Source organism: Euprymna scolopes, chromosome 9, assembly GCF_053919585.1.
Source record: "Euprymna scolopes isolate OS-2025 chromosome 9, ASM5391958v1, whole genome shotgun sequence".
In the NCBI taxonomy this organism is placed as follows: domain Eukaryota; kingdom Metazoa; phylum Mollusca; class Cephalopoda; order Sepiida; family Sepiolidae; genus Euprymna; species Euprymna scolopes.
This window is the reverse complement of record NC_136490.1, coordinates 137,013,233-137,040,967: the sequence shown is the minus strand read 5'-3', so window position 1 is coordinate 137,040,967 and position 27,735 is coordinate 137,013,233. Positions and strand designations below refer to the sequence as shown.

The window sequence follows — 27,735 nt, the reverse complement described above, 5'->3', positions numbered from 1 at the left end:
ATTTTTTTGCAGTTTACATCAAGTGGCTTTATGCTTTGTCTGGCGCGATTTCCATAAAAAAAAAAAGATGTCATAAAACTTTACCCCGGGCTCTTTACATTTTAACACTAATTATTTTTTCGTTAGATATTACACTAAAATTTTAAACAATAATAAAGTTTGTATTATTCTAGACTTCTGGATGTCGCTAAGAAAATAAATAAAAATGATTGGAGAGCGAATCTTATTCCAATCTAAACTGATGTCAGGAATCCGAACTAATATATATGCAAAAAAAAAAAAAAAAAAAAATTCATGCATTATTGATGCAATGCAGGATTTTTCTTCAAACAAGTCAACGTGCATACTAGATTTTTGTACGTGATTTTTTTTTTTTTATTGAATTGCATGTAAAACAAACTATTCTTGTGTAGTTGTAAATGACCTTTAGAAAAGCGCACCATTATCAATTATGTTTGTAAGGCATAGATTTATCTGGTGTTTTTAACCCAAGAGTAAGTTTTAAAAGATTTTCAATCAATTGTACATTACTATAATAAATACTAGCTTTTCCGATCCGGTGTTGCCCAGTAGCATATTTAGATTTTTTAATCATGCCATACATATTTTTACATTTTTGTTCCAATTGTGTAGACAAACAGTAACGTCCCTTTTAAAAAAAAAAAAAAAAAAAAAAAAAAAAAAAAAAAATGGTGGCCAGTTTAAAATAATGACCCACACAAATTTTCTGGAAGGAATTAAACCAAGTCTTAACGTACTGCAATGATCCAATAATTTTTGATAAAATTGGTCTTTCAAAATGGAATGCTAGCATATTTTCTTTTGCACCATTTTTCCCCCCACAGAATGTTTCTAGATTGAGAATTCCCGCAGAATGTTTCTAGATTGAGAATTCCCGCAGAATGTTTCTAGATTGAGAATTCCCGCAGAATGTTTCTAGATTCTTATGTCCAGGACATAACTATAAACTAAATCTGATGATGAGGTTCTAATTTAGTGTGGAGTCATCTTTTTGTTACCGTTACTCCCAGCTACCCTTTTTACCAGAATTTTTCTCTTTTGTTATGGATAGATTATTGATTAAATGAAGAATATTATTAGACTTAAAATCAAGAATAGAATGGAAAATAAATTTTTGTGACTCACGAGGACAGTTTATAAGTAGTTATTGACATTAGCAGACGAAAAGAATGCAGAAAAGAAAAATCGCTGGCACAGGCAATAGCTGAACTGACTGATTTATGTTTGCCATCTTGTCACTTCATATGCAAATGAGATGCTTCCGATTTAAATTAAAAAAAAAAAAATATATATATTTTTCAGACTCACTTGATTTGTAATTGGACATTGGAGTAGCGAACTTTGAGAGCAGTGTCTATTTTTGAAGTGGCGAGTTTGGTCAGTGTTAAATTTAATCCCAGAAATTTGGTTGGAACTGCAGCACAGTTAACAATCTATCAGGGCAAGTATAGAACACTTAACACTTGATTATTTAGCACCAATATGTGACAAAATTATGCTAAATCTATATCATTTATAACAAAGTTAACTTATTGTATTTTCAAAGTCAGATCCAAATATTTAAGATAATAAATCCGACTTTCTGACTAGCCAATTTTCATTTTATTGTTCTACCGTGTTATTGGCAATAAAATAATGTACTTGCAGCAGTGTATTTAATAAATTTCTTAGTTTGGCACAGTAGCTAATCTGACTGATTTTTTAAATAATCCAGAAATAAAAATCCGTTAACATCTAACTGGATGCAGTTAGATATAAAAATCAATCGATATTCAGTCTTTCTCTAGCTATATTATGCATATTATAGCGTTTTTTAAAGGAGTTTATTGATATTGTTTGTTGATAATGTTGTCTGGATGTTTTTATCATAGATGGTAGCTAGATCACATTCCAGGAAGTGACAACAATCACTTTGAGATATTTACGTTTTAATTTGTTTCTAAATATAGATGTTCTTATCTACCCTTACTGTGCATAATGACACTACCTATAGCAAACTATCAGGACACAACTGTCAAACGCAATTTCCAAATAATTATTTACATAGTTTATTATTTAATATATATATCAAGCTATCTTCACACTTGGAGCTGGTGACATTCGGATCAAAACTTGTTAATTGTCCCCAAGTAACTTTTTTGTATTTGACAATACTTCTACCGTTCGTTTCCGGTAACGCTCGTTGTTCGTTTCCAGTACCGTTCGTATTAAACATAATTCTTAGCCTGTTTCGACATCAAATAGCCACTTAGGCATTTTGTTAAATTCTTGATATAAAATCGTGTTTTCTATTATAGTTGCTTAACATTACAAACAAGTATTGAATATGAGAAACATGTGACACATTAACGGTTTTATGTTGCTGGATGGACTGAAATGAAAGTGAATTAAAAACCTCATTTCTGTGTATGCAAACATATATATACACACACACTCATATGAGGGGCGTTCAAAAAGTAATGCCTCCTATATTTTTATTCCGCCCGAATGAATCAAAGGGGATTACAAATTGCATTATGACTGAATTTACGAATTTTATGACCTGAAAGTTTCATCTCTTTGTTGCAAATATTGACGGTGTGTGACTCTAAGAAAGCAACCCCCTATAATGGGCATGCTTCAGAAGTAGAAATGAGTCGTTGAATTCATAGCAAAAGGTGCATTGAGAATAGTGATGATTATCTAGAAAAATAAATTCTGGGGCACAAAAGGTTGCTCGTTTTAATGGTACCACTCCCGTCTTCATAGCTCTGCAACTTTTGGAGTTGAAAAATAGGTTTTACTTTTGGAGTGACTTTTTGTGTGTAATATATATACACGCAAATCTTTGTCCACTTCACCCCCCCCCCTCCCAAAAAAAAATTGCTAGGCCGATTTGACAAACTTTGTATGGACTTTTATGAAGAGGTGCAGGGGACTTAGCATTATGGTATTGATTTGATTTCAATGCACATTTAATGATAAATAAGGATACGTATTAATGCAAAAATTAGCACAAATTTAACCGTATTCAACTATCGATTTGGCATGAATCATTTTAACTTTTGCTCGATTTTAACAGCCTAGAATTTCTAATAATATAAGACTAAAACATTTAATATTGATCCGGATAAAAACTTAATAAATTTATCTAGACTAATGTTTCTACTACGAACCCATGTGTGTCTTGTCCAGTTAACAAAACAGATTTTTACAAAACTTTTAAAACCAGTTATTTTATGTGGTGAAATGTACTTTATATATGACTAGCGAGGGGTACCCGGCGTTGCCCGGGTTTTTGGAGGTGTGTGTGTGGGGGGGGGGTTAAAAAAAGTAAGTATGAGGATCGAACCCGAACAGTTGAGGAAAAGTTGTAAATTAAAGTGTGAAAAAAAAAAAAAAGTGCGGCGTTAACGATTGCCCCACCGCCAGATGCTAACGGAAACAAGTTTGAATTTATTTAATTACTTGGATTTAGCAGGTGCCCGTTTTAATGAGTTAATGAGGTCAAGTTTGACTGCGGGATAGTATTCATTTATTGCTGAACGCTCCCCCCCCCCCCAAGATGTTATAGGAAAAAGACTAACCCACATGCGGCGAGCGACAAATATTGAATATTTATCTTCCTGAAATCGAGCAAATTAAATAGACAGGCGAGCTTCGTTGTTAACTGTGAGATATTACGATTTATGTGATTTAAAGTTTTAAAAAGTTGTGAACCGACCGACCGCTTCTCTGAAAGAAGCCTTTTGTAGACACACAGAAAAAGCGAACACACATACATACATTTTCGCTTTTATATATATAGATAAATCTTTGTGTAATTGTTGTTTCAGACTCGTTACTGTTTATTTGTCTTCATCTCTGAACTTAATTGTAACTATAAATAACATACACTTCCTGTTTCCGTTGAAATATCTCCAGGATAGTTAACCATGTTTACAAGAAAGGAAGAAACTCTCTGCAGACTTCCTTTTTTTGTGAAGATTTGATGGCAGTTAAACATTGAAGAAAACCTTTTGTCTAATTGGTGTTGAAGAAAATTGGTCATAAATGAACTTTGCAATAGCAAAGATAAACTTAGATCAGATTTAAAGATGTTTATTCAAAGGAGACGTGGCATATGAAAGACTGGAAAATTTAAGATTAACTACTAGATAGAAAAGATAATTAGATTATATTTATCTCTTTCCCTTCACAGGAGATGTGACACAAGGTCGGAAAGTTAAATTTGAAACCAACTACCTAGACGAAGAGTACTCTGGCTGAATAAAATCAGCAGTCTTGTTGGCATTCCTCAGATCTTCTGCCGTAGAAATGAACTCTACCCTTCTTAAAAGGGTTGAGAAGGCAATTCCTTGGAAGGTGGACCTTCTAGAACTATACAGAGCCATAATGCTTATCAACAGAATAAATCCTCAAAAATGGCAAGAACCATATCAATCTGATCTTGGTATGAATGTTGATCCCCAAAGTGTTGAAAAGAAAAATATTTTTATTGGGACTTTAAAAATACTTGCATTTCTATGGGCAATTTCTAAAACTTTGGTCCTGGATATGACCTTAAACTATATCCGATGGTGAGGCCCTAGCTTGTGGGATTTGGGGAGTGTGGAGCCAATCTTTAATTGCCATTGCTCCCAGGTCCACTCTGACCCGGAGTAGTAGTACCTGTTAGGGTCCCAACTATGGGTTGAATAGAAACTGACTTGAAAAAACATGTTCTACTAAAAAAATTTTCTTCTAAATCACTGGATTCTGCATTAAATAACCTGAAAAGGGTTGATATGCCATAAAACAAAACCCAACCAATGTAAAACTTTATTTAAAAATTCGTTAATCATATATGTAAATGAGAATGTGAGGGTGGGTGAGCACTTCTTAACCTATATACTCCATAAAATTTTAATCTACAGATTTTAAATTTGGTATATAGGATATTCAGACATATGGAAAACTTTTTAATCCGTTTTCATCCGAAAACAATTGCTGCTAAGGGGGTAAAAATTGAAAAATTGGTATGTGGAAGTTATTAGAATTGTTTGCTAATTATTTCATGAATTGGCATGTGTGAATCTTTCATATTGAATACTACTTATGTAAAAAAATAAGTAGATTTGAAAACACCTTTTAAACATCCTGTCATGCTGATCTAATATTTATCATAATTGACTCCCTGTCTTTAGGTTTTGGTTTCAATCTCAATTCGAGTATTTTTTTTTCTTACAAGAAGTGAACAGTTGAGAAAAAACTTAATACATGTTTTAAGGAATAAGTATTAAACGTTACGTTTAATCCCTATGGTATTTCTGTTCATATTAAATAAAAAAAAATCTGCATTTATTAAAAAATATCTGTATTTTTACGACTGGGTAACGTGGGGTGGCCTGTTAGTAAGGTAGGTGTATAAAAAAAAAAACCTTAGATCTATTAACCAATTTAATTTTTTTTTTTTTTTTTTTTTAATCATAGAGTAACATATTTTTATTCAAAAAGAAATGTAAAATATGAATTGAGATGGAATTATTGGAAACTATCGGAAAATATTTAACTAAATGGGGGGGAGGGATGCAAGAGCTTGCATTAAAATACTTGTAAAACTGGCACAGCAATGCAACACTTTGTTAATGGGATAGAGGTTGGAGTTTTGGTTAGCCATTTTTTTTATATATATATATATATATACACCCTGTTTAGGAGTGAAAGATTAGTAGCAGATGCACCAGCCCAAATGTGGTAACACTCTTCCATGTATAGGCGAATGGTGGCTTTGTAGAGGTACAGAATACTCTCGCGCATAAGGCACTTTCTAGCACATAGTTTTTGTTTTTGCTGTTATGTGATCTGTTTTTGAAATACTTTTGCATCTGCAAATTGTCAGAAATCTGCAATACAGAATAAGAATGCAAATTATATAAGGATTAGTTACTATGGTGGTGCCATTGCAATCGAACGAAAAACTAATTTCAGATCTGCCAATTTCTGAAGATTTGGGAGTTAAGCTAGAAAATTAAATAAAACCTTCCATTCAATTCTCAAATTTTAATTGAAATTTAAATATAATTTGTTTTTATGGTCATTATTCCATTTGAAATTTAAGCTCCATTTCAGAAAATTGCATAGCTGTCATTATTTTAATCATATTTGTTCACTTTCATTGAATGTCTTTAATACTGATCTCCCACTCGACCTCTCAAGTTTGGATATTTCAACACTTGGTAATCTCAATCGTTACTTTCTCATAATTCTATAGCATCGTATTAATCGCAATAAAAATTCCAACTACGGCCTATTTTGGTAAATAAAAAAAAAAAGTGGGTTGTAACTTAATACAGGCCCGTGTTTTAGTTTCCGAAAAGTTGAATGATGAATATGTATTAGAAAATCAGAACCCTGGGAATATGCTGGCCTAATTATGAATATATACTGTCAAAAATGTCGGGGGGGGGGGGGTTAGCTTCAATGTTCACACTAAAATTGATCTCTATACTTAATAAAAGGAATCGATTTTTCACATCAATTTCCACACTTTTACCTTTTCTAACTTTTAATGAGTAGTAATAGTAGTAGTTTTTTGTGATCAGTCTTCATATTACTATTGCTAATATCACTATCACGCATTATTTATTAATTCTAACTTTTTGAATTTGTCACTTATGAATTCCCAGGCTACACCAGGACATTGGTAGGCTAGTATTCATATAAAGTAACCTCTCTAGCTGTGAGGTTAAAGAAAACTTTGCCAACAGCAAAGTCTAATAAAAAAAAAAATAATGCAATCTCTGTTCAGGTTCCAGTCATCATGCCTGGTCATGGGCCCGTCTAGTATATATCACCCATAATTTCAATCATTGTATTTGGTTTGACGTCCGTTTGGTTTTGCATGATCTATAGCATAATGCAAAGTTCTTTGTAAATAAACAAATGGAGCACTGTGGAAGTGGCAGTCAATGTTTGTTAAATATCATTGCTGATGGTGCCTAGTGGTGGTTAGAGCTATTGACTTTGGGATGGATGCTGCCACATTGAAAAGCTGTGATACAGCGAAACAGTCTGTGGATCACACACACACACACGCGCATATTAAAAACTTTGAACAAACTGTCAAAAACACATTAAAATTCAAATCTCTCTCGCGTGTGTGAGACAGACAGACGGACAGACAGACACTCCTTGTCTGTCTGAGGAACTGTTTTCACTAAACTCTCACTTTTTGATGTACAGACTTAAAACTTAATATAGAGGATATTTTGACCTAGTGAACAAATTAGATTTGAGTTTTGGATGGTAAAAATAGCTGCTAAGGGGTTAAAATTGGAACTGGACAGGCATAAATCAACTTAAATGCTCTTCTATGCACATTCAAATATACACTTATATATTAAGTAGATTTTTAACTATTCCTATCTATTTGAGGATAGCTCAAACAGTAATGACTAAAGTTGGAGTGCTAAATGTTCTGGTTTCGATTTTAGCTGATGATACTCAAGTCATATATTACTTTTTACTTTTGAGATCACTACTATATATTGGGTACAATATAATAATCAATAGAGAATTGGCACTATAATAATACGAAATCTGCATAAATAACATTTAAGTGTACTTTACATTAGTAATGACAAGCGTCCTGCTAGTATTTCAAAAAGATCATTAATAATGTTTTCCTTTCCTCTTTAGTTTTTTTCTTTCCAACATGAAATATTAATTTCGGATAATATATCCATCATCAGAGAATGAGTTTTTGTGTCTTGTTTACCAATATTAATAATATATAATAATATACAATCATGTGTGTGTACTATATTTTTGTCAGTATTAACAATAATTAATTCAAGAAATTTACTATAAAAAAAGATGAATTACTAAAACCTTATTTTTCAAGGGAGGTGATTTCTGTGAAACTGTCGCACCGGACAGATATACTGACATAATGAGATAAGTTTATAGAGAAAGGTAGAAAGTGACTGGCTACTTTCTCTTTTTCTTCTGTTAGCAACACTTTTTATTTTTCAGTGTTCGTTTTGATTAAAGATAAATAAGTATTTAAGTCTGGGCTTGACCTTTACTCCTGATCTTAAATGGAACATGTACATCAAATCTGTTGCCAAGGCCGCTGGAAAAATGGTGGGATCTTTCTATCGATCCGGTAAATATCTCACTGCTGATGCTATTCTCTATCTATATAAGAGCCAGGTACGTCCAAGGATGGAATATTGTTGCCACATCTGGGCAGAAGCTGCTAGAAAGGACTTGTCCTGCCTTGATAGAGTTCAAAATAGACTTCGTAGCCTCGTAGATGTCCTTTTCACTTCCTTGCAACCTCTATCTCACAGAAGAGATGTTGCGAGTTTGTCTCTGATGTATCGTTATTTTCATGGAAGGTGTTCAACTGAGCTTCAATCTATGATCCCCCCTCGCCAAACTTTCACAAACACTCGTCTAGCTGTATACACTATCAATAATTCCCCCCACTCTTTATCTGTGTCTAAACCTAAACGTAGATTCCATGAGCAAAGCTTCTTTCTTAGAACTGCTCGCCTGTGGAATTGTCTTCCGTTTTCCTGCTTTCCGGCTGACTACAATATGGTTGTCTTCAAGTCTAACGTAAATAAGTTCTTGATGAGCCGTTCCATATAAGTTATCAAATTTAACAAATTTTCATTACTAATGATTACTATATTGTCCAATGTCTACTGTACACTCTTTAACCCTTATCCTTGAATGGCCTCTTGACCTTGATAAGTAGTGATGCCTATGTAAAAAAAAAAAAAAAAAAAAAAAAAAGTTATTAGAATGTTAATGTTTGTTTAGCTGAAGAAATGTTAATGCTTGTTTGGATAAATTCTTGAGTTTATAAGAAAAATGGTAAAAAAAAAAAAAAAATGACAAAAAGAAATGACGATCGTAGAGAAAAGAAAATGATCCAATTATGAATATGAAATGTAGTTGTCTCAAGCAAAATTTAGCAGAATCAATCCTTTCAGATAAGCTTTGAAATGTAAAAAAAATCCAGGTAGTATTTATTAATCCAATCAGTCAGCAATGCAGTTTCCTTCTAGTCTTGAGATGAAAAACTATGATTAAACATTCAAAGAAATTCAGTATCTTTTATTCAGCGATTCTGGTATCTGATTGGTTCGTTCTTATCACTTCTGGCGATAAATATAATCATCCAAATCTTTGATCTTCCTGAGTACAATTATGCCAAAAATATTGTAATCTAAATAAATGTGAAATCTTTTGTCTTTATTTAAAATTTTCAAGTGTGAAATACAAAAGTAGGTTTGGTTTCTAAGAGACTAATTTTGTGCTATCGTTTTTTGGTTTAAGCAAATCATGACATATGCAGTTTTATCCTATTGAAGGTCAAAGTGTTCTATAATCATGATTTTAAAGTATGCGATATCAACTCTAATGACAGGAAAATGTTGCATGTAATCCCTGCCTGCAGAAAAACATCTAGTCATAATCATGAGAATATAAAGGGAATATTATCGAAGACATTTAAATATCATAGACTCCTTTATAATTAAAAAGTAGGTAGTGTACAGTTTAATCCAGATATTAAAAAATGAAAAAAAAAAAAAAAAGGTATATTGTACGTACTCGTTATGGAATAAAATTTTCATACAAAAATAACCTAATTTGATCAAGTTTTTTGTGAAGTAGATTTTACCTGGTTAAAAACCTGCCTTGTGTTTAACTGTGCCCATTGGTTTTATTCTGCAATTCAGTTGCTCGCCTCCCGTTCCAAAACCAATATTAAAGATGCTAACCGTGCTCTAATCGAAATTACTTACTACCCCCACCCCCACTTCCTCCCACTTGATTCAATAATAAAATAAAAATTTATCCAACTTAACTAATGTTACAATTTAATGAATTATTCTCCTCCTAGATATTGAATTCAACAGCTCTATATTGCGGTTTGGGGTGAACATGAGTCTAAAATAGACATTCAAAAACGTATCGTTTTTTTTTTGTTTTTTTTTTTAAATGAAACAGATTTTCTATGAGAATAAAGAGGCCCTTCATTAAATGGGTAATTCTGTAAAGGTTTGAAGTCGATCAATGCTTCGCCTGTAGTTTATATGAAAGCAAGTATTGGCTTGTTAAAGAATTTAACGCTTTAGTCGATTTTTCTTTTTATATAGAATATTTGTTACAAGAACGCGCTTGTTGACAATTTTTAGGAGAACATAAAGTAAAAATAAAAGCATTGATAAAATAAAAGGTTTATATTGATTGCCCCTCCCCTCCTCCCTGATGAATTGGGAAATTAGTGTCATTAGCTTTTGACAATGTACCTCCATAAAAGGGTCAATTTTTACCAGACATTTGTATGTATATTCTGCTTCAATTCAGTATAGTAGCTGCTTCACTAGACTGGTGAAGGGTGAGGTCACACCAACACTGTTATTAAAAGGTGATACCACCCTCATACCTAAAACGGTGGAGACACGACACTTTAACAAGTACAGGCCAATCTGCTGTCTCCCTCCCACTTAAACACTTCACTGACCTTGTTGCAGACAGCATTCATGACCACCTTTCTTCAGGAGCATACCTTGAAAAAGAACTTGCAGGAGGAAGTGTTTAGGCACCAAGGACCAATTACTGATTAGCAGAACTAATCTTGAAGACGGTAGAAAGAGGCAGAGAAATCTAAACATGGCTTGGATCGATTATCAAAAGATATATGATAGTGTAATCCAGAAATCGATATTGCAATGCGTTGATCTTTATAAAATTTATCCGATAATTAAAAAAAACCATAGCTATGCATATGAAGATGTGGCAAACAATGATTACTCTAAGCCACAAAAAATGGAAAATTAACAATTCCAGACATAAAAATCTGAAAAGGAATTTTTCAAGGAGATAGTCTCCCTTACTATTTTGCTTGGCAATAGATCCACTAAGCAAGTTACTAAGTAAAAGTGGAAGTGCCTACAACCTGAGCCAGGGGCCGCTAACAGGAACCAAATAAAAATCAACCACCTGCTCTTCGTGAATGACCTCAAGCTATATGCCGGTTGAGATGCCGAATTAGGTGAGCTATTACAAATTGCATATACCTTCTCTAAAGATATTGGTATGAAATATGGATAAATGTGTCAAGTGATCCATCAGAACTGGAAAAATGATCCACATAGAAAACATACGGATTGATGTGGATACCGAGATCAGAGACCTAGAAGAGCAGGAAAAATTAAAATATTTTGGCAAAGAAGAAAAAGATGCAATTCAGCAGAATGAGAGAAAAAAAGAAGCAAAGAGTATGTGTGCTGTCAAATTTGCAAAACACAACTGAGAAACAAAAACAAAATGACTGCCATCAACCAACTAGTTATGCCAATGGTGATGTATAACTTTGGCATTGTTGAATGACCAAAGAGAAATAACACAAGAAAAATGTTAACATTAGAGTAATATACAGAAACCAGTGTCTACTAAGAAGACTATATCTATTAAGAGGAGCAAAAGGTATGGGTTTGTCTGATTAACCATCAATTGTGAGCACTGGACAATATCTGATAAGCTCCCAGAATTCAAATATCAAAATGGTATGTGAACACCAAGAGGGCCAGTAGAACTACCTCCATCACAAAACTTGCCAAACATTTTGCGTAAGACTGTTACAAATTAGAAACAGAAAAGCAAGCCTGCAACGGAAATAGCCCAAAAGAGTCAGCAAAAATACACTAAGACCTTTCATTGCAGAAAACTGGAAGAATGTGTTAACCATGCCAAGTATTTCCTGGATGAACTATCACAGGAATAGATAAAGAAGGCTCTGTGGATTCGCTTAGAAAAGGGTTTCTTCACTATGATGAGGTGATAATGGTAATGGCCGCTCAAGATCAAGGCTTGATGACCAATGCTTTTAAAAAGATTAGTGGTCTCAGCAATAACAAGTGAAGGTTCTGCCACACAAGTAGTGAGCCACCTGACATCCACCTGTAAAGTCCTGTTGGGGGACGGCTATTATACAATGGAGTGTGTAAATATCTCCACTGGAAAATCTGTAAAAACCTGAATATCCCATATAGTAGCAAATCTTGTGAACATGTTTACCAGAAAGAACAGTTGGAAATAAGTCATACACTATCCACTATGACTACGAAATTCCTACAGCTATGTACCTAGAAAATGGAGCTATTAAGCCTGGCATAGTGATATGGGACAAGGAGAAAGTGGCAACCCTAGTTGAAGTAAGCGTCCCTAATGATGCTGGCCTTAACAGAGCAGAGAGGGAGAAAATAACAAAATACCAAGGACTTATGTACGACATGAAAGAAACTGGAATCTTAAGAAGGTAATAATCATATCAGTCATTGGAGCAACCATGCTAATGAAAAAGAATTTCAAAAACTATCTGGCGAATATACCCGGTGAACCAAGTGCAAAAGAAATACAAACAATATCACTTAAAGAGACGGTTAGAATCTTAAATAGATCTCTCGGTGGGGATAACTAAACTAACGGGAGAATGTTTGGCATCTGGTAGAATGCCCCATTCTCAGGAAAAACAGTGATAAGAAAATTAAAACAAAGAGAGATAAACATCCTCATGTTTGAAAAGATGCATGCGTACATCCGCCCTGCTGTTTAAAATAGTATGTGAATATCAAGAAAAGAGGGCTAGTAGAACTACCTCCATCACAAAACTGGCCAAATATTTTGCACAAGACTGTCTTACAAATGAGACAGAAACAGAAAGCAAGCCTGCAACAAAAATAGCCCAAAAGATTTGGCAAAAATACACTAAGATTTTCCTTGCTGAAAATTAAAAGAATGGGCCAACCAACAACGTTCCAATTATTTTCTGGGTAAACTATCATACATATCAATAAAGAAGGCTCTCTAAACTGGCTGAAAAAAAGATCTCTTCACTATGATCAGGAGAATGATAATGGCCGCTCAAGATCAGGGCTTCATGACCGATGCTTTTAAAAAGATGAATGGTCTCAGCAATAACAAAAAGCGCAGGTATCTCCACTGGAAAATCTGTAAAAACTTGAATATCCAATGTAATAGCAAGTCTTGGGAACATGTTTACCAGAAAGAACAGTTGGAAATAAGTCATACACCATCCACTATGACTACGAAATTCCTACAACTACATACCTAGAAAATGGGGCTATTAAACCTGACATAGTGATATGGGACAAGAGGGAGAAAGTGGCAACCCTAGTTAAAGTAAGCGTCCCTAATGATGCTGACCTTAACAGAGCAGAGGGAGAAAATAAAATACCAAGGACTTAAGTATGACATGAAAAGAAACTGGAATCTTAAGTATCAATCATACCAATCATTATAGGAGCAACCGGGCTTATAAAAAGAATTTCAAAACCTCTGGCAAATATACCCGATGAACCAAGTGCAAGAGAAATACAAACAATAGCACATAAAGGGACGGTTAGAATCTTAAAAAAAAAAAAGTTGGAGTAATTAAACTACTAGGAGAATGTTTTGCATCTGGCAGAATGCCTCATCCCCAGCAAAAACAAAGTGAAAAAAAATTAAAACCATAGATGAAAGCATATAAAACCAAAATAAGATAGACCAGGACAATACAATGGAATTAACGTTGAAAACAAAACCAAAACACAATTTTAAAGTGTATTTGTGTGAAAATGATATTCAAAAGTAATGGAAACAAAAGAAAACCTAAATTATTTGCAAGTTCATCGACGTTTCATATTTTAAGAGTTTAAGGATGATTGGTTTGAAGAAAGTAAAATAAAAGTATTTTAAATGAAGATAAAACGTTGATGAATTCACAAATAATTTAGGGGTTTCCTTTTTATTTCCATTCATCTGTGTGATAGATATATATATATATATATATATATATATATATATATATATATATATGAGAGAGTGTGTAAGACGTCACGATATTGTAGAATTATATTTCCAATGTTTTGAAAACGAGTTTTTGAAAGTAAATAAAAGTTTACAAGAAAATGAAAAAAAATATGCGGCAATATCCAATAATTTGGGCTACAGATCTCCAGTGAGAGCAAAAGGCCTGCATTGGGTATGGCGATTCGTAAATCCATGAAGTGAATGGTTTTAAACTAAAATAGATTTTTTATTTTTGATCTTTCTGCAATTTTAACACAATCTAACTAAGACATTGGGATTTTTTTTTTTTTTTTTTTTTTAATGCAATCTACATGAAAATCTTTTAAATGTTGCCCATTTTCACCTTCGCATATTTGTGCTCTTTCCAAAACATTATTCATGACAGACTGCAGAATCTCTGGATTGCGATTTAACACCTTTATTTCATTCCTGATGTTTCCTTAAATTCTTGTAGAATTTAGGGTGTCCAAAAATCCGCTGCAAGAATTGCAGGAAAACATCAGGAATGGAATAAGGGAGTTAAATCGCAATCCAGAGATTCTGCAATCTGTCATGAATAATGTTTTGGAAAGAGCACAAATATGCGCAGCTGAAAATGGGCAACATTTGACATTTTTCAAAGAATTCTTTTTTTTTTTCTTTTTTTTACAAAAAGATATAAAAGTTCAAAATCTTTCAGTGATTTTTTTTTTTTTTTTTTTTTTTTTTTTTTTTTTTAATTTGTGTTGGTGACTGGAGCTGTGACGGATGGTGAGGTGGCATGTTGTTTATGCTAATATACAATGTGCCCCAGAATTAATCGCCTATTTTGATCCTAATTCATAATACAAAATAAATGGTTAATTTGGAGACACTCTGTATATTTTATAGAGGCAAATTCTCTTGCTAAGTATCTAAACAGTTTTTAGTAGATTTTTTTTTAATCCCAAATTAGCCATTTTATTTTTATCTTATTTATTCATATTTTTTTTTTTTTTTTTTTAATGTATATCGTAAATCTGAGTTTGGATATTAAGATACATACGTTTGTATATATTATTTTTCATCTACTTTATAGTTAGGGTACATCCGGTTACAAAAAAATAAATGTATATTGTTAGTATTTCTATTTATGGTGGTTAAGAAGCGTTTTATCTGCTGGTGGACGTTATGGTTTGGAAAGTTATTGTTCGTTAGTTTAATAACTGCAAGGTTCATATAGAATAGTAGAACGGTGTTGGTGAATGAATTGCATTTTTTTTTTTTTTTTTTTTTTTTTTTTTTTTTTTTTTTACTGCGATCGTTTTTGTACCTGGAGGACATTTGCTTTTCAAGTTGAGTAAGCATAAATATTTTTGTAAAGGTAGTTAATGAACTTATCAACTTCTATTTGTGTCAAGGAAATAAAATTTAGTATGGGATTACTTTTAAATGTGTTTTTGATTAATATTAAAGTTCCTATTTTCCTCCCCACGAGAGCAGACTAAACATAAGGTTGTTTTTTAATGTGTGGAAAATCCAGCGTCCCCAATAAAGGACCCCTTTGGATAGGAATAAAAATTCTCAGTCAAGAAGGATTTCTCCTCCACTGACCGAGGACAGAAAAGGTGAAGTGCAGCATCATAACAGATACTACACTGTGATCTTGGCCCGAACCAAGATTTGAATTAGTAGGATGTCGTCGATGTACATACATGGAGAGTTTAGAATAAGTTTTAGTTTCCAAGTTAGAAACTAGTCACGTTAACCCTTATCCTTGAGTGGCCTCCAGGCTTGATAAGATACTTCCTTGATATGACTACTAGTCACGGGTACGATCATACTGCTGCCTCAAATGGAGTTTTGTCTGCTACGTTTCCACTCTGGACTATGTCAGCTCTCCTTAGTAAACCTGGTCTCTCAGAGCTCTCTCTGACAAACGATATTGATGCCGTTTTTTTTCTTTATTCTTCTTGCCTGGCGTGAACACTGCATGCTGTACAAAATCAGGTTTATACTAATTTTTAATCACAGTATATGCTCGTATGCTAATTACATAAGTTATGTAAACTTTTTCTTTTATTCGGTTTTCACTTTTTGTTTGCTCTGAACAATATTTTGATGTCTTATTCAGCTGTGTTCCAAGGCTGTCTCTGGTCCTGGATATGACCTTAAACTATATCCGATGGTGAGGCCCCAGCTTGCGGGCTTTGGTGAGTGTGGAGCCACCCTTTAATTGCCATTGCTCCCAGGTCGACTCTTACCCAGAGTGGTAGTACCTGTTAGGGTCCCAACTATGGGTTGAATAGAAACCGACTTGAAAAAACAAATATACTCTATTATTAAAAAATTGTTCTTCAAAATCATTGGATTCTGCATTAAATAACCCGAAAAGGGTTGATATGCCATAAAACAAAAACAACCAACCATAAGGCTGTCTCTGTTTTGAGCTTCTTCTAGAATTAATATTTATCCAAATCTGTAATGTAAGAAAAAAATATTCTGTGCAATCGAATCTGAAAGACTTGCAGACTAATCGGTTATCTCCTTTTTTGTACCATTCACCAGTTTTGTTTTTATAACAAGCGCAAATGTCAGTCATAGAGATTTGAGTTTTCCATTTGACTCGCCAGATGTTCACCTTAGAATAATAAAAAAACAACGTAATTTTAGAACAATTGTATTGAATGTGATTAGATTGTTTGGCTACATAGTCACACAAAGAAGTTATTAAGTACATTATCTACTCCAGTTCGTTCATTCATTCAGGCTCTTTGAATAAATCAGATTTTATTCATTCATTCTCTTTAGATCTTGCTTATTGGTACTGTATCAATATCCTTCACTAACTCGTCGGATCTCTTCTATTATATTATCTATAAATATAAAAGCGAAAATGTGTGTGCGTTTTCGTGTATGTCCGAGAAAGGCTTTTTTTCCGAGAACTGATCGGTCGCCTCACAACTTAAAAGTTTTTTATATCGCGCCTAAATGATATCTGAGTTAACAACCGGGGTCGCCTGTATATTTAATTTGTCCGACTTTCAAAAGATAAATATTCAATTTTCGATCACCGCTTCTTTTTTATACGAAAACGCTTAATGCACATGCGAACAGATTCGCAGTAAATAAAACACTGTCCCACACTCAGTTGACGTCATTAACTCGTCAAAAATAGGCACCTGCCAAGTTGCACTGTTTTTTTTTTTTGTTTTTTGTTTTTTTTAACACTTTATTTTCCAACTGCGCGTCAAGGCTTCGTTTTTTTGTTTTTTTTAAACAACCAACGATTTTTGTTTTTATTTACCCAAAAACACACCTACAAACACCCGGGCAACGCCAGGTACCCCCCCCCCCCCAGTCTATAATATAAATCTCCCCTGTCTGTTTAAATGCATGCTTGTATGTCTGCCTAAAACTTTTGACAGAGGTGACGGATTTTCATGAGATCGGTATCATTTTGAAGCTTGACGTCTCGGACGACAAATATCGAAAAATTGGCCAAAAACATTAATTCCTTCACCCTCAACTGGGCAGTTTTCTACAAGGAGGGCATCGATTTTTTTTTTTTTTTTTTTTTTTTTTGTCATTTTTGGAAGTTATCGGTTGGATTGACTTTGCTCAATTTTAACGTCCTGAACCGGGCAATGCCGGGCACTCAGGCTAGTTTTATATATAAAAGTAAAGACGATTTATACTCGCCCCCCCCTCCTCCTCATACTTTGTAATACCTTCATCAGTGATTTATGACAAATATTGGCTCATGTTGTTAAGATCAAACTTTATTTGTAATCGATTTAATATTTAATCCTGATAAATCTTTTTGGTCATAAAGCAAGAGAGAAGAGTTCTTGCTCCCACAATCAAAAGTCTGATTACTACTACTTAAATCACCAGGCACTAATTTTGGTGAAAATAAAAGTTTAAATTTGTCCTTTTCACTTTCTATCATTTTCTCACTTTTGTTACATCGATATTGGACCCAGGAGTTGAGAAAGGGTTTGCTATGTATCTAATGAAAATAGCTCAACAACATGGATGGTTCTAAGAGTAAAGCCTCTATTCAACCTTTTTTTTTTTTTTTTCCAACTCCAAAGGTTGAAGAGCTACTAAGCTGGGAGTGATACCAATACCATTGAAACTAACAACCCTTTGTGTTCTAGAACTTATTTTTCTACATAGCCACCACTATTCTCGATCCATTTTTATGCACGTCCATCACAAGAGTTGCTTTCTTAGTCTCACACCATCAATATTTACAACAGATGGAACTTTCAGACCATGAATGCATAAAGTTCAGTCATAACAATACAATTTCCATTAAACAGAATAAAAAAAGCATTACTTTTGAAATGTCTTTAATGCAATATACTTAGCTATCTAGTGATAATGTACTCTTTAATATATGCAAAGGTAATGGTTATTTATATACATTTATAGATATTGGAATAGACAAAAGGCGTCTTGTATTACAGATTATTAGAATTTCTATCCTCTCTCTTCCTGCATACATATTACTTGGCACCAAATTAGCAATCACCTTGCATAATTTTAATTCTTTTATTTTTCGACAGAAAATGTAAAACATTTTAAAATTTATTTTTAAGGATTTTATCCGATGCCCCCCCCCCACCCACCCAAATCGGTAGATTAGACAATTCCTGTAATGACCTGGTTCCTGTTGATTGCAATGTAATGCTGTTCTTGTGAAGTTCTAGGAGGTCCACCTTGAACTGAAAATGGCGTAATGTAAGCAAACTATAAGGTATTTGCAGCTTCTCTTCCAATTTTCGGATTTTTTTAATCATGTCCAAATGCATTTTCAAGCCTTTTGGTGGTTGATTGTTGCTATTTCTTCTGATAAGTGAAGGGTAAAATAGATTCACTGATTGATATAATAATTAAGTGAATGATTTTTGTGCTACGAAACAGGTACTGTCAAGAATTGTAAGTGTCAACTGAATTAAAAGAATAAATCGTAAGATGGCGAACATCATGAAATTTGGAATATAGACTTTTGTCATTTATTCATTATATGCTCTGTAATTACATTGAACTTAAACAAAAATTGGTATATATAAAAAGAAAATATAAGTGGAGAATATTTACACACACACACACACACACACACACACACACACATATTTATTATAATTAAATGCAACAATAGAATCTTTAAAATTCACAAATCTTTCTACAACCATCTTTCATGCAAAAAATAAATTTTAATTTATACCAAACTTGTCTGACAATTTTTAGTCATGAATGACCAATAGTCTTTGTCGTCTCGCCATTTAATAAGCTGACTTTGATATGATATACAAAACTGTCAATTCTGACATGTTCCTTTCTTGGAACTACTCTGATTTGGGCTGTGATAGTCCTTAAGTTCAAAAATATTTGGGACTGTTATGCATTATCTCAAAGATAATTTGTCATAGATGAAAATCTAGTAGGAGAGGTAAGAAACCCATTCAAACCTATTCCTGAAAAAACGATCACCAAAATATCCACCACATATTATAGAACAATAATAAAAGTAAACAGGCAAAAGTTATAGGCCGTTAACTTGGAATGTTGTTTTATGCCAAATTGATGCTTGAACTTGTACTCCATTTTTTATTTTATTTTTTATTAAATACTAATTATACATCAAACACATACGATAATACTTAGTCTGCTGCACCTTATAACAGACTAGCCTGAATGCCCGGGTATTTGGAGATGTGTTGAGCAAAAAAAAAAAGTGGTAGTATGCAGGCAGGCTTGAACCCATATCGCGAAGGGGGAAAAGAACGTGAAAAAATATGACATCTTTGCCGTTGCGTCCATCACCAAACCAGAAATGGCAAAGGTTTAAATTAAGGCTAGTCAATCGAAAAGAAGGGATGAATTTGGAAAATATTGGCGAAAAAAGCAACCCCCTACTTGTAGAAAAGTGCCCAGTTGAGGGTGAAAGGAGTCAATGTTTTTAGCAAATGTTTCATTATTTGTCATCCGAAGGGTCGTGCTTCAAAACGATACTGATCTCGTGAAAATCCGTCACGTCTGTCGAAAGTTTTTGCGAAACCTACATACATATATACACACAGACGAGTGAGATTTATATTATAGATGACCATACCAAAATTTCAGCCAGATCAGCCCAGTAGTTTTTGATAATTCTTTTTAGAGTAAATGGTGTGTTGTGCCAACTAATCCCTATTAATCTCTCTGCATCAAGCACATACTATAATACTTAGTTCGCTGCACCTTGTCATAACAAAGGCTTGTACAAAATTTCAGTCAGATTGGCCCAGTAGTTCCTGAGAAAAAGTGGAATAAACATAGACAGATAAAGAGAAATATAATATAGATTTTGTGGGTGGCATTCTTATTGGGTCACTTTCAATCATTTTCGTCATTGAAAGGTACATATTCAATGGATGCATCTTAAGAATAACTCCCCCCCCCTTCATCCTCGTTAAATCGGCTGATAGTTTGTAATGACGTCAAACATTATTCAATCAACTCGCGCAGATTCCCTTTCATAGCAAATTAGATTTGTCTAAATTTGAAGGAAATATTTTAATTTAAATTGTCAGTTCATGTTTGCCGAGAGCATGCCAATTTGCCCAGCGAAGCGTTCCCCTCCCCCCTTCAAGCTGGTACAAATCCGAATAATTTATGAAAATAAGCGTTTCTTTAATTGTTTCACATTTTTTCAATGTTTATGAGTTTAGAATTGGTTGGATTCCTATTAAAGTTTAAAGTATGCAATTTTTCAGTGAATCTTTTAAAATTTGATGCCAAAATTCTGCTTTGAGTTACATGCACTGAAACGATGTGTAATGATTGAATACCCGTTCCAGAATCGGTAAAATTAATTCTGCGAACAAAGCGGCTTTGCACCACTTATCTCCATATGAAAATTAAAGTAAAAATATAATGTTACTAAAACGTATGTCTAGAATCTTTATTAATTATTCCCCTGACAATGGAAGGGATTGGACCTAGTAATTCACTCCTGTTTGTTCACACTTTTCTCAATAACCCTGCCTTGGATTTTTTTTTAAATTTTGCATAAACATTAGTCATGGTGATAGTAAATTTTAAATAAAACTTTAGTTATATGATTTGCATGTGAGACATTTTATGTGTTTTTATTTTTCTAATTTTATTTTTATTTTAGATATTTTGAAACTTGATCTTGTGTGTGTGAATAATATGAAAAATAAACTTCTTGGAATAGGAACGGGTCCAAACCAAAACAGATCTTGCATATACTAAGCGCTCAATATCCTTTCAGATAGGGCTTTATAACAATTAACTCGTTATCTGAACAATTTAGGAATTTCATGTTGGACCCGATCGTAGGAAGCATAATCTGGTTTCATACTTTTCGTTTATTTGAATGAAAGTTAAAAAAAAAAATAATAAAATTGACAGAAACTGCAGTAAAGTGTAAGGATAATCGCCTTTTTACATTTATTTGCGGACTATTATCTTCATCTACTAGTTATTATTTTACAACTTATATTGAAAATGCAGTGGACGCTATTGTGTGTTGAAAATGCGATTTTAGACAAAACTTTTTTTTTTTTTTTTTTTTTTTTTTTTTTTTTTGCGATATCTAGAAAACTATCAGCTTCATCCGAACATTTGTTTAAATATATTTCTCATTCTGTGGAATGTTTACTGACGCTGCTAGTTTCTAATATTTTTATTGACCGATGCTTCAAATATTGAATTTAATAATAGATTAATGTATGTGCATGAGCAAAAGTATTTTACCATTTGTGCTGTGAAATATGTGTAGAATATAAATAAGTTTTTTTTTTTTTTACTTTTTTTTTTAAAGAAAACGCTATCCATCAATTATTGTCCTTAAATAAATACGCATTATATTAATTGATTCAAGTGAAATGGATTGCAAATGTACAATAATCGCTGCTTAATGCCAAGCAGAATGAGACCATTTTCTTTTAAAGAATTTGTCTTAGATTTCAGATCTCTAATGCATTTGACCAATTAGTGTCTAATGAAATTAGTCTTAGAAATCACTGAATCGGTATTTCAATTTTCATTAGGTAGCTCATAAATTAGCATTAACTTACAATCACTTCACGATATACCACCCCCATCTCCTTTTTCTATTTTCTTTCTTTCTTTTTCTTTGTCCTTTTTCTTTGTCCTTTTTCTTTTCCCTTTTTCTTTTTTATTCCTTTTTTCTTTTTTTTTTCTATTTTCCTTTTTTCTATTTTCCTTTTTTTTTCTATTTTCCTTTTTTTTTCTATTTTCCTTTTTTTTTCTATTTTCCTTTTTTTTTCTATTTTCCTTTTTTTTTCTATTTTCCTTTTTTTTTCTATTTTCCTTTTTTTTTCTATTTTCCTTTTTTTTTCTATTTTCTTTTTTTTTTTATTTTCCTTTTTTTTTCTATTTTCCTTTTTTTTTCTATTTTCCTTTTTTTTTCTATTTTCCTTTTTTTTTCTATTTTCCTTTTTTTTTCTATTTTCCTTTTTTTTTCTATTTTCCTTTTTTTTTCTATTTTCCTTTTTTTTTCTATTTTCCTTTTTTTTTCTATTTTCCTTTTTTTTTCTATTTTCCTTTTTTTTTCTATTTTCCTTTTTTTTCTATTTTCCTTTTTTTTTCTATTTTCCTTTTTTTTCTATTTTCCTTTTTTTTCTATTTTCCTTTTTTTTTCTATTTTCCTTTTTTTTTCTATTTTCCTTTTTTTTTCTATTTTCCTTTTTTTTTCTATTTTCCTTTTTTTTTCTATTTTCCTTTTTTTTCTATTTTCCTTTTTTTTCTATTTTCCTTTTTTTTTCTATTTTCCTTTTTTTTTTCTATTTTCCTTTTTTTTTCTATTTTCCTTTTTTTTTTCTATTTTCCTTTTTTTTTTCTATTTTCCTTTTTTTTTTCTATTTTCCTTTTTTTTCTATTTTCCTTTTTTTTCTATTTTCCTTTTTTTTCTATTTTCCTTTTTTTTCTATTTTCCTTTTTTTTCTATTTTCCTTTTTTTTCTATTTTCCTTTTTTTTCTATTTTCCTTTTTTTTCTATTTTCCTTTTTTTTCTATTTTCCTTTTTTTTCTATTTTCCTTTTTTTTCTATTTTCCTTTTTTTTTTTCTATTTTCCTTTTTTTTTCTATTTTCCTTTTTTTCCAACCCTAAAAAAGCATTCTTCACAAGTTTTACTAGAAATACTCCTGACAAGCAGCAAAATCTCACTCATTCATTCACTGTTGATTATATGGCGGAAAGCATCTTATGGTTTCTACTTTCGGACTGCTAAACTTTATAATTCCCTCCCTACTTCCTTACTGTACTAACCTGCAGGAGTTTAAAGCTACTAAACAGACCTCTCATTGCTCAAGTCTACAGGCCTTTGTTGGACATAATCCTTTACATCTAAGCAACAATATTACTTGTTTAGGGTGAAAGCGTTGTAGACCCGTGCTAGGGGGTCATAAATGAAAGAAACCACAAAGTAGTGTAAAGTGTATAAATATGTGTTTATCATAAAGAATACAGGAGTCACTAAAGTGGTATGAGAGGAATGGGTTCTAGCATGCAGTTAAACATGGTATGAGTGTCTCCATTTAGTCTCTGAAACCAGTGGTATTTATAGGTTGATTCTACTTAGTTTCCAAATAGGGGTGATTTGTACTCCACAACAAAAAGAAAAAAAAAAACTTTCCATTTTATAGTTAGCCGTTTTTAGTCCCTGGTATTATTAAATCTCATTGGAATTAATTGTCATTCTGTTAAAATATACCATGGTGATATTTCCTCTTTCGAGGGAGTATGTTTTTGCTCCTTAGTTACCGTTACTCCCAGGTTCACACTAATCTGCAATGGTAGTACCTGTCGGGGTCATATCTATAGAATTTGTCTCAGCAAGACATTAAAACTGTATTGTTTTTATTCCATCCTATTGTCTGAAATCTCTTTCCAAGCCCCCCACCCCCTTTTCCCCCCTGACTAAAGGAGGGTGGACCTGTAAATTCACCCTCGTCCGCACTTTTCTCAATAACTATGCCTTGGAATTTTTTGAAATTTTGCACAAACATTAAACATGATGCGAGTAAAAAAGTAACAAGGGATTTTCCAAGACAACTCCTGTTGACCACCTTAGGGGTGCCTTTCAGGTTAAAATAGCTAAAATTGACACTTTTGTGCTTATTAAAAAAAAAAAAAAAAAAAAAAAAAAATTGATGCCTTGGATTTTTATAAAACTTTATGAAAAGTTATAACTGATTTCTATGTTTGTCTATACTTCGCGATAACTCTTGGGTGTGTCCCAGAGGTGCTTTTAGGGCTAATAAAAACATTTCATTTTTTGGGACTATTTTAATATATTTGTCCAAAATTTTCTGAATATCTATTTAGCAGTTTTGCATGGTGCTGAACTCAAATTTAAATGTTAAGCCCTTGGACTTTTGGGGCTAAATGGGAGGGGGAGGCAGATGATGGACTTGGTCATTTCTTCTTCTGCATGGTGCAGAACTCAAATTTACATATGTTAAGGCCTAAAACTGCACCGTTAACTGCATTGTTTGTTCATTTTCACCAGGATTTGACGTCCTCTGGGGACTTTTGGGGCTAAATGAGAGGGGGGGAGGCAAATGCTGAACTTAGTCATTTTTTTTTCTGCCTACTTTCTTTCATGACTTCTATTACAGCTTGTGGTCATGTATAACAAGGATACATAACAGGGACTCATAATACACAAATAACGATGGTGATGATGAATACGGAGGGAGACATTTATATCAGCCTGGGATGATTCTTAGTTACACAGTAATATGGACTGGGAGATATGATGCAACAATTCTTATAACACATATTAGAGGAGAGGAGATACTTTATTGATGGCGGAGGCACATAATACTTAGAAGGGGTTGTACAAAGTTAGTTACAAGATGATAATAAAATACATTTACCTTTCACGTTGATGGAAACGCAACACAAAGACCACAGTTACAAGATATTAGATATCTTTATCATTCAACCGGTGAATGATGATAGGAATTCAGCTTGTATGGCTACATGGTCTACTTTCCTCCCTTCGCTTCTAAGGGGCTCTCCTCTCGATCTGTAGAGACTCTCACTGACATCTCAAACCTACGATCCCTATATGTAGAAAGCTCCTTTGTTTATGACGTCATAAGTGTGTTCCCCAACGTGACTAATTTTCACGTGGATTTCATATGCCTGTCCAACACACTTTTGGCAAACAAAGAATCCTCAATTCTAATTGTTTAATATCTAACCTATTTTTAAACAATATTTTTTATAATCATTAATATAACTCGTATTGTGCGTTCTTTTAACTGACATATTTAATATTCAGATTTCTAAAAGAATGGACAATCGCCTCTTTTTTTGTGACATGATTAATATTTAGCTAATCTAATAGAATTAACAATGGACAGAAATTCTAAGATTCCAATTTCCATTATGTTTAAAACTTGCTTATAGCGTATGTTATTCCTACTCTCAGGTCCAGTATTACCTTGACTATTTATAGAAATACCTATCAGGTCTTGTTTATGGATTGAATATAAACTATTTTATAAATATACAAAACGAATTCATATAAAAAAAAAAAAACATGTACGTCTTTGGAATAAAATTACTCAACAATTGTTGATATACCGTAAAATCCAACAACCAACTAAAATGTGTAAATGAGATTTTAATTTTATATTATGCAAATTTAAGGTGTTTGCAATGATTTTGAAAGTTTGAGTTAAAAAGAGATGACGAGTATTTTTATTAATCAAAAGTTAGCGTGTATGTTAATCATTTTGACCTTAGTGGTATTGTTTTTTACTTGTTTACCACCTGTAAGATCGGTTTGGGGGCGGGGATGTAATTTCCCATAGAAGTGCTCTGAAAGAGTACAAAACAGACAAGAACAGATCTTTTGAAATTGCCTGGTAAGGGCGCCTTAGGCGACCAGCAATAACCTCCCCCCCCCTCTTTCTGGACAAGGAAGAAATATCTCCTAGAATGACATCCTAGGACTCGGAAGGTACTAACAAACTCCGGCCCCATCGATGATTTAGCTTATTACACTGGAATTTACTTGGTAAAAGATCAGGACAAAAACATGGTTGAAAATACCAATACCAGGCTCAGACTCAGTTCTTTAATTTGGCTTTGCTTCCTAGTACAAATCGTATGTCGGTCAAGGTGGTTGTTGTACAAACTTCTTTTGAACGGAAGAAAATGTTAAAATCTCTCTAAAAAAAATTTTTTAAAAAGTGTTTTTCACTCAAACTTTGAATCTGTCATCTGCATATCATAAAATTAGACTCTCAATTCAATATTTTAGCATTGAGCATCAATTTAAGAAGCATTGATCTACATTAATTTTATTTCAGCCATACACAATTTGCAGTCGTATCCGTTTCAAGTTATATCAATTCTATCATACGCAGTAACTGTTACTATAATTCCCATATAGTGAGCAACTCTTTCTTCAAAATTTGAAATGTGATTTCTTTTGTCCGTTTGAACTAAACACACACACACACACACACACACTTACTGGGCAGGTGTTGAAAAGCTTGTCATTTGAGTGACCCATTATTTTATCTAGACTGTCCTCTTTTGTCCAGTGCTCATTGTCTGTTTATGCAGACCTTTTAATGGATTACGACAGCAAGTTTTGTCTTGCGGTTGTCATTTGCGTTAAGGTCATCCTTTGGAAGAGACCTTTTCGGTGCAAGTTAGACGATCATAACATTGTAAAAATGCTTCCCCCCCCCCTTTTTTTTTTTTTAATCTGGCTGCCTTTTCTGTTTATTTTATTATTTTTTATTTATTTTTAAGTTATCTATGTCTTTAACCCAATTGACCTGCAAGCCTGTCAACTAATCTGTCTTCCATGTTAGGATTAGGTTTATTTTAAAACATAAATCAGATCAGGTTGTTTTGTGCGCTCAACATAAAGCAGTGTTGCCCCTCATTAGTTCACCAAACTAACATCTTAATTATCTTATCTGTTTCTTTCTTTCTTGTACTTAACATTTTTGCCACAGCCATAGCAGTTGGTGACACAGATTTTTTAACTTTCCCTCATTTACTGTCTATAAAAATGTATGCTTTTAAAACCTCAATTAAATTTCTTTATTGCTTGTTTGCTAAAGATCTGGAAATTACCAGTTTGACTTCAGACAAATTCGAAATGTAAATTATAATCTCCGGTGTGTTATTATACACAGCTGTTTAAAATGCTGGGTTTGTCTTGTAGGAAATTCCAACATGGCGGCTGAACGAAATATTCGTTGAAAATTTCTTATTTTGTAAACATTAAACTTCTCAGAATATGTAAAGATTTTCCAGAATGGAAAGAAAAATGTTTTTATAGTCATCCATGGTAGTCAAGAACAATGAATGGAAACCTATTCCAGAAAATCAAATGATTTTTTTTTTTTCGATGAATTGAGGCCATAAAATGAATAAGGAGTTTTATTTTTTTACATGGAATTAATCCCTGGGACCTAATTTTCAATTTTACTTATCCAGAGGTGAGCATTAAAAAAAAAAACTAATTCTCTATTATTGGAAAATGTTTGCTCAGAAAGGCAAAGTTTCTGTTTCATACTGAAAAATTCTTTGGGGTGATTTACATTCGCTAATTTTACTTTTAAGTATATGAACATATTGTTTGAGTTTAAAAATATACTTTTATAGGGTTCAAGTTTGCTTCATATATTGTTCAAATATTAAAGTAATTTTTGCAGTATTTTACTATTTTATTCATAAAAAATTATGAAAATTTATTTTAATGAAATTGGTCCACCGACTTAGTTGGATTTAGACCTTAGAATTCACCCTCATCCATTTGTCCGATTGTTCCCAAAATTATCAATAACTACTCGTTACATTTTTCTGAAAGTTTGCATGAA

At 32.8% G+C, this 27,735-nt stretch overlaps 1 protein-coding gene across 4 annotated transcripts in view; it reads left to right on the top strand.

Annotated features, from left to right (window-relative positions):
- LOC145284867 (tumor necrosis factor alpha-induced protein 8-like) overlaps positions 1 to 27,735 on the top strand; it is a 447,133-nt gene that overhangs the window by 52,824 nt on the left and 366,574 nt on the right. The window contains exon 2 of one of the 4 annotated variants that reach the window (XM_080133873.1): positions 1,324 to 1,462. The exons of the other annotated variants lie outside the window; for them this stretch is intronic. The gene's annotated coding sequence lies outside the window, so the exon portion shown is untranslated. The remainder of the gene's footprint in view (positions 1 to 1,323; positions 1,463 to 27,735) is intronic. 4 annotated transcript variants of the gene reach the window in all.